Source organism: Trichechus manatus, unplaced genomic scaffold (assembly GCF_000243295.1).
Source record: "Trichechus manatus latirostris isolate Lorelei unplaced genomic scaffold, TriManLat1.0 scaffold00254, whole genome shotgun sequence".
NCBI lineage: Eukaryota > Metazoa > Chordata > Mammalia > Sirenia > Trichechidae > Trichechus > Trichechus manatus.
This window is the reverse complement of record NW_004444190.1, coordinates 1,144,665-1,156,123: the sequence shown is the minus strand read 5'-3', so window position 1 is coordinate 1,156,123 and position 11,459 is coordinate 1,144,665.

Here is an 11,459-nt window from a genome sequence, read left to right as displayed (position 1 = left end):
TTTTTTTGTTATGAGTTTATTTAGTTTTTCTACCTCTGTTTGTGTTAGTTAAGGTAGGTAGCGTGTTTCTAGAAATTTGTCCATTTACTTAGGTTTTCAAATTTGTTGAAGTGTAATTTTTCATAGTATTCTGTTATGACTCTTTTAATTTCTTTTGAATCTATCATGATATTGCCCCTCTCATTTCTTTTTTGGGTGATTTGCTTCCTCTCCTGTCTTTCTTTTGTCAGTTTGGCCAATGATTTATCAATGTTGTTGATCTTTTCAGAGAACCAGACTTTGGTCTTGTTAACTCTTTCAATTGTTTTTATATTCTCTATTTCATTTAATTATGCTCTAATCTTTATTATTTCCTTTTTTCTGGTGCCCATGGCCTTTTTTATTTCTTATTTTATTTTATTTTTTTTGCTGTTCTCTTTCTATTTTCTTGAGTTGTAAGGTTAATGTTTTGATTTTGCCCCTTTCTTCCTTTTGAATGTGTGCATCTATTGCTATAAACTGACCTCTGAGCACTGCTTTTGCTGTGTCCAAAGGTTCTGGTAGGATGTATTTTCATTCTTATTTGATTCTGTGAATTTCTTTATTCTGTATTTAATTTCTTGTATAACCCGGTAGTTTTTGAGCAAGGTGTTGTTCAGTGTCCATGTTTTTTATTTTTTTCCTTCTTTTTTATTGATTTCTACTTGTTTTGCTTTATGGTCAGAAAAGATGCTTGGTAATATTTCCATGTTTTGGATTCTGTTAAGGCTTGCTTTGTGGTCTGTAATGTGGTCTATTCTGGAGAATGTTCCATGTGAATTGGAAAAGAAAGTATACTTGGCTACTGTTGGGTGGAGTGTTCTGTATATATCTGTGAAATCAAGTTGGTTTATTGTGGCACTTAGATCTTCTGTGTCTTTATTGAGCTTCTTTCTGGATGTTCTGTCCTTCACTGAAAGTGGTGTGTTGAAGTCTTCTGCTATTATTGTGTAGCTGTCTATCTCTCTTTTCAGTGCTGTTAGAGTTTGTTTTATGTATTTTGGAGCCCTGTTGTTGGGTGCATAAATATTTATTATGGTTATGTCCTCCTGATGTATTGACACTTTAATCATTATATAGTCTCCTTCCTTATCCTTTGTGGTGGATTTTGCTTTAAAGTGTATTTTGTCAGAGAGTAATATTGCCACTCCTGCTCTTTTTTGATTGTGGTTTGCTTGATATATTTTTTTCCATTCTTTGAGTTTTACTTTGTATCTTGAGTGTAAGGTGTGTCTTTTGTAGGCAGTGTATAGATGGATCATGTTTTTTTATCCATTCTGCCATTCTGTCTCTTTATTGGTGCATTTAGTCCATTTACATTCAGTGTAATTATTGATAGGTATGAGTTTAGTGCTGTCATTTGGATATATTTTTGTCTGTGTGTTATTGTCATTTTCTTTGTTCCACTTAATTTTCTGTGCTGAGTCATTTTTCCTTATGTATTTTCTTTTCACATTTTTAATTGTTGTTGATTTTGTATTTGCAGAGACTATATGTTTTTCTTCTTTTTTATTTTGATTTATAGGATTGTTAGTTTCCTTTTTGGTTACCTTAATATTTACCTCTGTTTTTCTGAAATTCAATCAGTCTTTTATTTCTTGATATTGTCTTGACTTCTCTCCATATGGAAGTTCTATGACTACACTTTTTAGTCCTTCTTTTTTGTTTTAATGTTATCACCTTTTACCTATTGATGTCTCTGTTCCCCTACTTTCAGTTTTTTAGCTTTGATTTATTTTTGTGGCTTCCCTATCTGGGTTATCTGGTTGTTCTGTCCTGTGTTCTAGTCTTGAGTTGTTATCTGTTGTTATTGAGTCTCTAACTGGAGGACTCCCTTTAGTATTTCTTGTAATTTTGGTTTGATTTTTACAAATTCCCTTAACTTCTGTTTATCTGATAATGCCCTAATTTTGCCATCATATTTGAGAGACATTTTTGCTGGATATATAATTCTTGGCTGGCGGTTTTTTTCCTTCAAAGCTTTATATATGTCATCCCATTGCCTTCTTGCCTGCGTGGTTTCTGCTGAGTAGTCAGAGCTTAGCCTTATTGACTCTCCTTTGTAGATGACTTGTCGTTTATCCCTAGCTGCTCTTAAAATTCTCTCTTTATCTTTGATTTTGACAAGTTTGATTATAATATGTCTTGGTGACTTTTTTGGGGGATCTACCCTGTGTGGGGTTTGATGAGCTTCTTGGATAGATATCTTCTCGTCTTTCATGATATCAGGGACATTTTCTGCCAACAAATCTTCAACAATTCTCTCTATATTTTCTGTTATCCTACCTCTCTGGTACTGAAATCAGTTGTAGACTATTCCTCTTAATAGAGTACCACAAAATTCTTAGGGTTTCTTAAATTTTTAAAATTCTTTTATCTGATTTTTCCTCAGATAAGTTGATGTGAAGGGCTTTATCTTCAGTCTCACTAGTTCTGACATCCATTGCCTCAGTTTTGTTCCTATGACTTTCTATTGAGTTGTCTAATTCTGAAATTTTATTGTTAATCTTTTGGGTTTCTATTTGCTGTCTTTATATGGATTCTTGCAGGCTGTTAAATTGCCACCATGCTCTTGTATAACCTTCTTATTCTCCTCTATTGCTTTGTCCATATGTTCCTTGGCTTGGTCTGTGTTTTGCCTGCTATCCTTCCTGATCTCTTGAAGAGTTGTGTATATTAATCTTTTGAATTCTACCTCTGGTAATTCCAAGAACTTCTCTTCCTCCAGGAGGTTTCTTGGTTCTTTGTTTTGGTCACTTGCTGAAGCCAGCAAGGTCTGCCTCTTTATGTGATTTGATATTGACTGTTGTCTCCATCCATCAATAAGTTATTATTATATTTATTTATTTATGTTTGCTTACTGTGTCCTAGCTTCTTGTTTTGTTTTGTTTTAATATGCCCAAATAGCAGATCTTGTGAGCTACTTTGATTATTGGCGTCTTTGAAGCTCTCATGTCCTTTTACCAGGTGATTTGAGCTGCTACTAGGTATGTGAGCCCAGGAGTCCATTTACTTTTCTTGTGTGGATTCAGCTTAGGTGTTTAGGTCATCAGTTACTGAGTGTGTAGTCCAGACTCTCACCTACAGTCCTAGATGGCCAGGGCTATGTAGGGTTGATTGGAGCAGGCACAGGTATCTGGCTGCAGTAGGGGATTATGTACTGAGCAAGGTAGGGGGCTGATGGCTGCCCCTGAGTGCCTGGGTAGAAGGCATTTCCTTGTTTCCTAGAGCATGTAGGTGGGTGAGTTTTATAGCCAGACTTTGGACACCCAATGCTGTTGGCTGTAGGGTCTGCAAGGCACCACTTATTCTTAGATCCCTGTTTTGGGTTGCTAGGTAGAGTAGGTGGAACTACCAGTCCTCAGGCCCCTGATTGGGTAGGTGAGGACCCTGCTTAATGGGTAGGATGGTGTCAAATGTCATGAATCTGCTGCTCCCCCTTGGCTGTTGCAGTTGAAAATAGGCTTCAGGTATGTGCGCTGTAGTACTATGCTAATAAAGGCCTACACTGTTGAAATGGGCCCACACAGATCTAGGCAGGGGTGAAAGGCATTCAAAGTCCGTTAACCCCTTATACCTATGCCTAGGCAAAGAGGCTGTGCCTGCTCTGAGGTTCCAGTTCAGGGGAGCTGGTAAATTATTTTTTCTGTTTGTTAACTATATGTTGATTTGTTCCTACTCCAAAGCTGGGAGAATGGTTCAAGGTGCATTACCGGTCGCGCTTCCGGCCCAGGGGACGTAGCAATTGCTGAAGCCACACCAGGGCTGGAGCAGAGCGGTGACAGGGCAGGCAAATGGGAGAGAGGTACTTCCTAGAGGGTGAGGGTTTTTTTTATCCTACACAGTTGGTTAGACGCTTGCACTTAACTTTTGCAGATCCAGTGCCACTTTCCTCTGATTCTGCAGGCTTGTGCAGACACTCTGCCACTCAGTTTCTTCCAGTGTGGAAAACGCATCCTGAGCGCTGCTGCTTGCCTCAGCCCGCCCGTGCCTTAGTCCGTGCGTGCCAGCTGATACAGCCTACAGGGTGTTGGTCAAGTCAGGTCTGGCAAATCCTCACTATTTCTGAATTGTCTCTCCCTCCTCCTGCTGCTCAGTCTGACTCTTCAACTTCGTCTTTGATGTTCATGGCTCCTAGATTGTCATATATAATCAATTCACTTGTTTTTTTGAGTCTTTGTTGTAAGAGGGACCACAGGAAGCATCTGACTATTCTGCCGTCTTGACCCCACCTTGTTTGTTTGCTTTCTAAAAAAATATTTTTATTGATCCCACTTGTCATGCATATTTAAGGGTGAGGTAGGTTGGGGACCTTTGTGTATTTGGGTCCTGTTTCATTTTAGGGTGGTCAGGCAGGGAGACAGCTGTTATGCTGGACGTCCTCCAAAACCTAGAATGTGGAGGTCTTTTAGGAGGCAGAATATTTTTCAAAAAAAGAAATCTCTGATTTATTAGCTTTGGAGAAATAAATGCTTCGGTAATAGCATTCTATGCAATGGGCTCAGGACATTGAGCTTAATTTACTTATCTTTAGATAAGTTTTCAGCCTCAAATGTCACTTCCATTTTTGTCATACTAAGGAGTCCTCTTCCTAAGCCTCTGAGGGGTCCTGCAGGGCAGATTTCTTCTCCCTTTTGACTCAAATTCCTGTTGGTGAGTGAGCACTGTGCCGCCCCTCCCCCCGCTTCACAGAGTTCACTCACCACTTCTTCAGGGCCTTTCTGCCTTACTGAATTCTGTTGAAATCTCTCATCTGCACATAGCTCCTCTCTAGTCTCTTTGACATTGTAGGTTAATATATTTTTTAATCTTTAATTGTCCTTACATTAGAGTGGTGTCTCAAGAGAGAGAAGATCTTTTTGCTATCAACTTAACCTCTCAATTTATTAATTTTTCTCATCTGAAAATTGATCATTTCTAAGGTCACTTATTTTAAAAGTCTGCTATAAATCTGTCTTCTGCCTGTGAATTGACCTTATATCTCTATGCCTGTGCCTTACCAGTTTTCAACAAGTCTCCTCAAACTTAATGGTAGGTGAATAATTTAACTTTTTTTCTAAAGGGACTGAATTTATTTTTACATGCTCATTTATCTCCTTTAGAGTTGCTTTGAAGAAGCAGTAGCCATTATTAAATAAACAATCCCTTCTCCCTCTCGCCTGGGTCAACGTGCATTGGTTTGCTTACATGAAAAGCAGCTTGAACGCAATTCTACACCTGCAGTTACTTGCAATTTAGGGTTCAAGTTTGAAATGTCTCTGATTTTCTCTGTCCATGGCATCTTAATATTTGTTGCTGTCTCTCCCAACTGTCACTCCTATGGATCTTGTTACATTCCAGTTTCTGCCATTCTGGATGACTGCCTATCATTTTGAAGTTTCCTTTGGCATTTTCCCAAAGTGAATTTGACTGTGCTGCTGATTCTATGTTTAACTCAGACCATTCCTAACTTGGTGAAAACCTGTCCAGATATTTTGTGTGATGCAGCTAGACAGAATTAAATAATCATCCCCTTCTCTTTCTCATCTGGATCAACCTTTTTTTGATTCACCTTTTTTTTGTTTTGTTTTATTTTTATTAATCAGTAAATTTTAAAATCAAGTTAAACTAATACAGTGAGTGTCTGAGATAAACAAATTTCTTTCATGATAAAATATTATTGAGAATTAAAATAGCTAACACTTTGTTCTTGTTATATGCCAGGCACTGTTTAAGGTGATTTATATTTACTAATTCCTTTAATCCTCACAAAACCACGTGGGATAGGAACTGTCATTATCTTCATTGTACAGAGGAGGAAAGTGAAAATTTCTCAGAGAGTGGGGTCTGAGGACCATAATTTCAGGGGACATATAGGTCAATTGGCATAGCAACGTTTATTAAAAAAATGTTCTGCATCCCACTTTGGTGAGTGGCATCTGGGGTCTTAAATAAGATGCATCGATTGGTCCCACCCCACTTGGAGCAAAGGAGAATGAAGAACACCAAAGACAAAAGGAAAATATTAGCCCAAGAGACAAGAGCCCACATAAACCAGAGATTCCACCAGCCTGAGACCAGAACTAGATGGTGCTTGGCTACCACTAATGACTGCCCTAACAGGGAACACAGGAGAGAGTCCCCATTGGAACAGGAAAAAAGTGCAGAGCAGAATTCAAATTCACATAAAAAGACCAGACTTAATGGTCTGACAGAGACTGCAGAAACCCCCAGAACTATGGCCACCTGACACCCTGTTAACCCAGAACTGAAACCATTCTGGAAGCCCACTCTTCAGACAAAGATTAGAAAGGACTATAAAACATAAAGTAATATACGTGAGGATTATGCTTCTTAGTTTAATCAGATACACGAGACCAAATGGGCCACTCCTGTCCAGAGGTGGGATGAGAAGGCAGGAAGGGACAGGAACTGGTTGAATGGACACAGGGAACCCAGGGTGGAAAGGGGGAGTGTGCTGTCACATTGTGAGGATTACAACTAATGTCATGAAACAATATGTGTATAAATTTTTGTATGAGAAATTAACTTGAGCCGTAAACTTTCATCTAAAACACAATTTAAAAAAAGATCACTATTTCATTAAGAAATGGCCTCCCAATCCTCAAATTTTTCCTCTTCTGCCTTGGAGGCTTATAACCACAACTAATCATGAGAAAAAAACATCAGACTGTTCCCAAATGAAGAACATTCTGCAACATACCTACCTAGTACTTCTCAGAAATGTCAACGCCATCAAACACAAGGAAAGTCTGAAAAACCATCACAGCCAAGAGGCGCCTCAGGAGATATGATGGCTAAATGTGGTGTGGCACCATGGGTGGAATCATGGGACAGAGAAGAACATTAGGTAAAAACTAAGGAAATCTGAATAGATTATTGATTTTAATTAATAAGAATATATCAATATTGGTTCATTAATTGTAAAATGAAAAAGAAATATTTCTCAGAAGATAATTTTTTTGGAAAATTGTTTTCTTTTAGAAATTGTCCAGAAAATACTGGTCCTAAGAAAGAGAAATGAACCCTGGAGCTGTGACAGTGAGGCAATAGGAAGAAGATGAATGGTTATCCTAGAAATCAAAACATGATAAAAGAGTTTATTAAAATTTGAAGTTTTGTAGGAAGAACCAGATGGGTGAAACCACCAAATAGAATACTCAAAGGGACCGGACTCTCTTAGAAGTTCCACCCAAGATGAATGTATTAAAATTCCTCCATATGCTACAGTAAATACCACTCTTTCATGTACAACATTTTGAAAAGAATTTTATACTTTTACTCACTTGTTTACTCATTCATTCAACAAATGCTTATTGAGCACCAATTTGTGGTAGACATCAGTCTAGGTGAAGAGGATACACCAGTGAGGAAAACATGCCTAGCTTCATGGAGCTTACCTTGAGTGGGGGTGGGGTGGGCATGGGGTGAGGCAGACCAATCACAATACACATAATAAACATATGTTGTGTTAGAAGATGATGCAAACTATGGAGGGAAGCAAAAGCAAAGTAGGGTAAGGGAGATCCGGAATGCCCAGAGAAGTGATGGGAGCAGGTTACAGTTTCCAATATGACGGATAGGATAAACCTTTTAGAGAAGGTTAGATTTGAACTAAGACTTGAAGGAGGTCAGGGAGTTCACCTGGCTGTATCTCTGGGAAGGGTGTTCCCCGCAGAGGGAACCCCTCAGGCAGGAACATGCTCAACAGGTTGGAAGAAGAGCAAGGAGGAGGGTGTGATGGACAGGCGTTGGGCAAGGGTGAGAAGGGCTGAGAGACGAGCTCTGAGAGGCAATAGAGAGTCAGCACGTGGTGGGCTTTGCAGGCTAATTTTTGGGCCTTGGCTTTTACTCTTAGTGAAATGGAAAACCATTACAGGGTTTGACACGGTCTGACTTACATTTACAAGGACCATTGTGGCAGCTGTATTGAAAACAAATGATAGAGGGGCAAGGTTAGTGGCAGAGAGACTGTTAGGAGAGCAGAGCAGTGATCTGGCAAGAGCTAAAGGTCACTGGCACAGCACAGGGGAGGAGGGGAGCGGTGTCCAAAGCTGAATGTATTTTGAAGTTGGAGCCTGTGGGATTTCCTCACATTGGGTTCGGGTTGTAAGAAAACTAAGGATCCAAAATTCCTTAGTTTTTAATCTGAGCAACAGATGGTTCTGCCATCAATTAAGACGGGGAAAGTTGCAGATGTAGCAACTGTAGAGTTTGGGAGAGAAGTGTGGACTAGTTGTAAATACTTGTCTATAAGTAATGTATTTAAGTTAGAATTGAGTAAAATATTTCAGCAATCATCTGAAACACCCAGGAATTCTCATAAAGGGAGAACCTTTAACCTACAAAATGTTTCAAGTAAATAAAATATACGTATAAACTCAAAAATTATTAAAAAATTCAAAAGTAGAGGGTCAGGGAAAAAGAAGGAGCTCTTCAATGAGACGGATTGACATGGTGGCTGCGACAGCAAACATAACAATTGTGGGGCTGGTGCAGGACATGGGGTTGCTATGAGTCGGAGACAACTCGAGGGCACCTAACAACAACAAAAACAACACATTGACATAATGCATTTTACAGATATAATTGAAAGTGCATTAATTTCAATTATGTAGGATTCTTTTTTTTTTTTAATTTTAAAAGCAGTGATTTTGTTTCTTTTAATTTCTCAGAGCTTTGTTTACCCTGGCATATGTGTGGCCTGGGCATGGAGCCAAAGGCTGAGATGGCACTGATGGAATGATAAAGGCAGAGAAAACTTTATTGAAGGATTGGAAGTTTAGACTTTTCCCCCATGAAGATGGAATATTCTGTGTTTTGATGAGTATCTACAGTGATGATACCATTGTGTCTTCTTTATTTTCAAGTTCTGCCCTTTCTTCCTGTCTGGGTGTTGCCTTTCAGAGAAAGTGCTGGGAAGCACTTACTTTTCCCCTCTACTCCTTTCAGATTAAAGCTTTATTAGCATGCTTATCTTACCACAGGCCAGGAAAGGAATTGTAACTTAATATGATTTATTACCCTGTATCTGTTGTGTACTCTGTACCTATTTAAATTTGATAGCGGGTAAGATATTGTTAGTGCAGTGGTTAGGAGATTTAAGCTGGTGCAGTTAAGGGTCCGGCAGTTGTGGTTCAGCAAGTTTCTGATTGCTAATTACTCCCAGGTAAGCTGATCAGATCAGACTACAGCCTTCAGTATGGATTACACCTCAACATAAAGAAAACAAAAGTCATAAGCAACTTCATGATAAAAAAATTGCCGTGAAGTTGATTCTGACTCATAGCGACCCTACAAGACAGAGTTGAATTGCCCCATAGGGTTTCCAAGGAGTGCCTGGAGGATTCAAACTGCTGACCTTTTGATTAGCAGCCATAGCTCTTAACCATTGCACCACCAAGACTCTGAGGAACATCATGATAAATGGAGAAAAGATTGAAGTAGTCAAGGATTTCATTTTACTTGGATCCACCATCAAAGCCAGTGGAAGCAGCAGTCAAGAAATCAAAAGACGTATTGCATTGGGAAAATCTGCTGCACAAGATCTCTTTAAAGTGTTAAAAAGCAAAGATGTCACTTTGAGGATTAAGGTGCCCCTGACCCAAGCCATGGTGTTTTTTATCGCCTCATATGCATGTGAACGCTGGACAATGAATAAGGAAGGCCAAAGAAGAATTGATGCCTTTGAATTATGGTGTTGGCAAAGAATACTGAATATACCATGGACTTCCAGAAGAATAAACAGGTTTGTCTTGGAAGAAGTACAGCCAGAATGCTCCTCAGAAGCAAGGATGGCGAGACTTCGTCTCCCGTACTTTGGATGTGTTATTAGGAGGAACCAGGAGGTCAGGACATCACGCTTGGTAAAGTAGAGGGTCAGTGGAAAAGAGATGGATTGACATCTCAATGAGATGGATTGACACAGTGGCTGCAACAATGGGCTCAAACATAGCAACAATTGTGAGGATGGTGCAGGACCGGGCAGTGTTTGGTTCTGTTGTGCATAGGGTTGCTATGAGTTGGAACCGACTTGACGGCAGCTAACAACATAACAACAACAAGCAGATCAAGGTACTTGGTAATGTGCCAGCTATCATCATTTGATAAGTGTTGTAGAGCAAAGAAAGAGAATATCGTCAATTCGGATAAGTGCCCAAAATTGGACTTGCAAAGATCTGAGAGTCTAGAAAACTGGCCCCTAACTGCTGGTGACATCAGATATTCCTTTAATCAGGAATAAAACTTTTTCTTTCTACAATCAGCAGTAAAGGTTAGAAAGGAAATAGTTGGGGGAAGGTAGACCAGTAAGACTAGTAAGTGTCTAAGCTCTGCAAGGATGGGAGTGAGGCATAGTGTTGTAACCTCGAAAGCATTCTCAGAGCCTGGTTCACAGTAAGCCTCCAATAAATAGATCTGGATAGTGCAAACAGTTAATGTGCTTATCTGCTAACCTAAAAGTCTGAGGTTCAAGTCCACCCAAAGGCACCTCAGAAGAAAGGTCTGGGGATCTACTTTTGAAAAATCAGCCTTTGAAAACTTTATGGATCATAGTGCTACTCTAACACTAAAAGGGGTACCCATGAGTCAGAATCAACTCCATGGCAGCTGGTGTGGTGTGTGCAATATGTGATTTTTGTCTTAGGAGAGCATTTTGTGGGGAAAGAAATGAACCATGGTGGTGAAATGTTTAAGTGCTTGACTGCTAAATGAAAGGTTGGAGGTTTGAATCCACCAGTCAGTCTGGGAGAAACGCCTGGCGATCTGCTCCCGTAAAGATTACAGCCTAGGAAACCCTATGAGGCAGGTGTACTCTGTCCTATAGGGTCATTATGTGTCATAATCGACTGGATAGCACACAACAACTTCAACAAGGGGAAAAAGCGTGGACTGTAAGGATAATTACCTTCTTACTAAGACAAAATCCAACCCCCAAGGTCTAGAATCAAAGGAGAATCTATGCAGAAAGGATCATCTGGGCTCTGTTGACAAATGTTTTAACTTCTTTATGGGTTCTCTTATTTCACTGGAGCCCTGGTGATGCAGTGGTTAAAGCAATCGACTGCTAACCAAAAAGTCAGTGGTTAGAAACCACCAGCTGCTCCATGGGAGAAAGACGTGGCAGTCTGCTTCCATAGAGATTTACAGCCTTGGAAACCCCATGGGGTCACTATGAATCAGAATCAACTCGACGGCAGTGGGTTTGGTTTTGGTTTTACTTCACTTAGCTCTACTATCGTACACACTTGAAAGTTCTTGCCCAAGCCTGGACACCATTGCTTTCTGCTTATTCCTTTTAATACAGCTTTGTTAGGCTGAGGCCTTTTAAACATTGCTCCAAAAGCTGAAACAGAAGGAAAATGCAACACAGCTCTTAAGAACATTAAAACAGCTTTACTTCCAAAAGCTGAGCTAATTACCTTCCAGCTCCAAAGACCTGG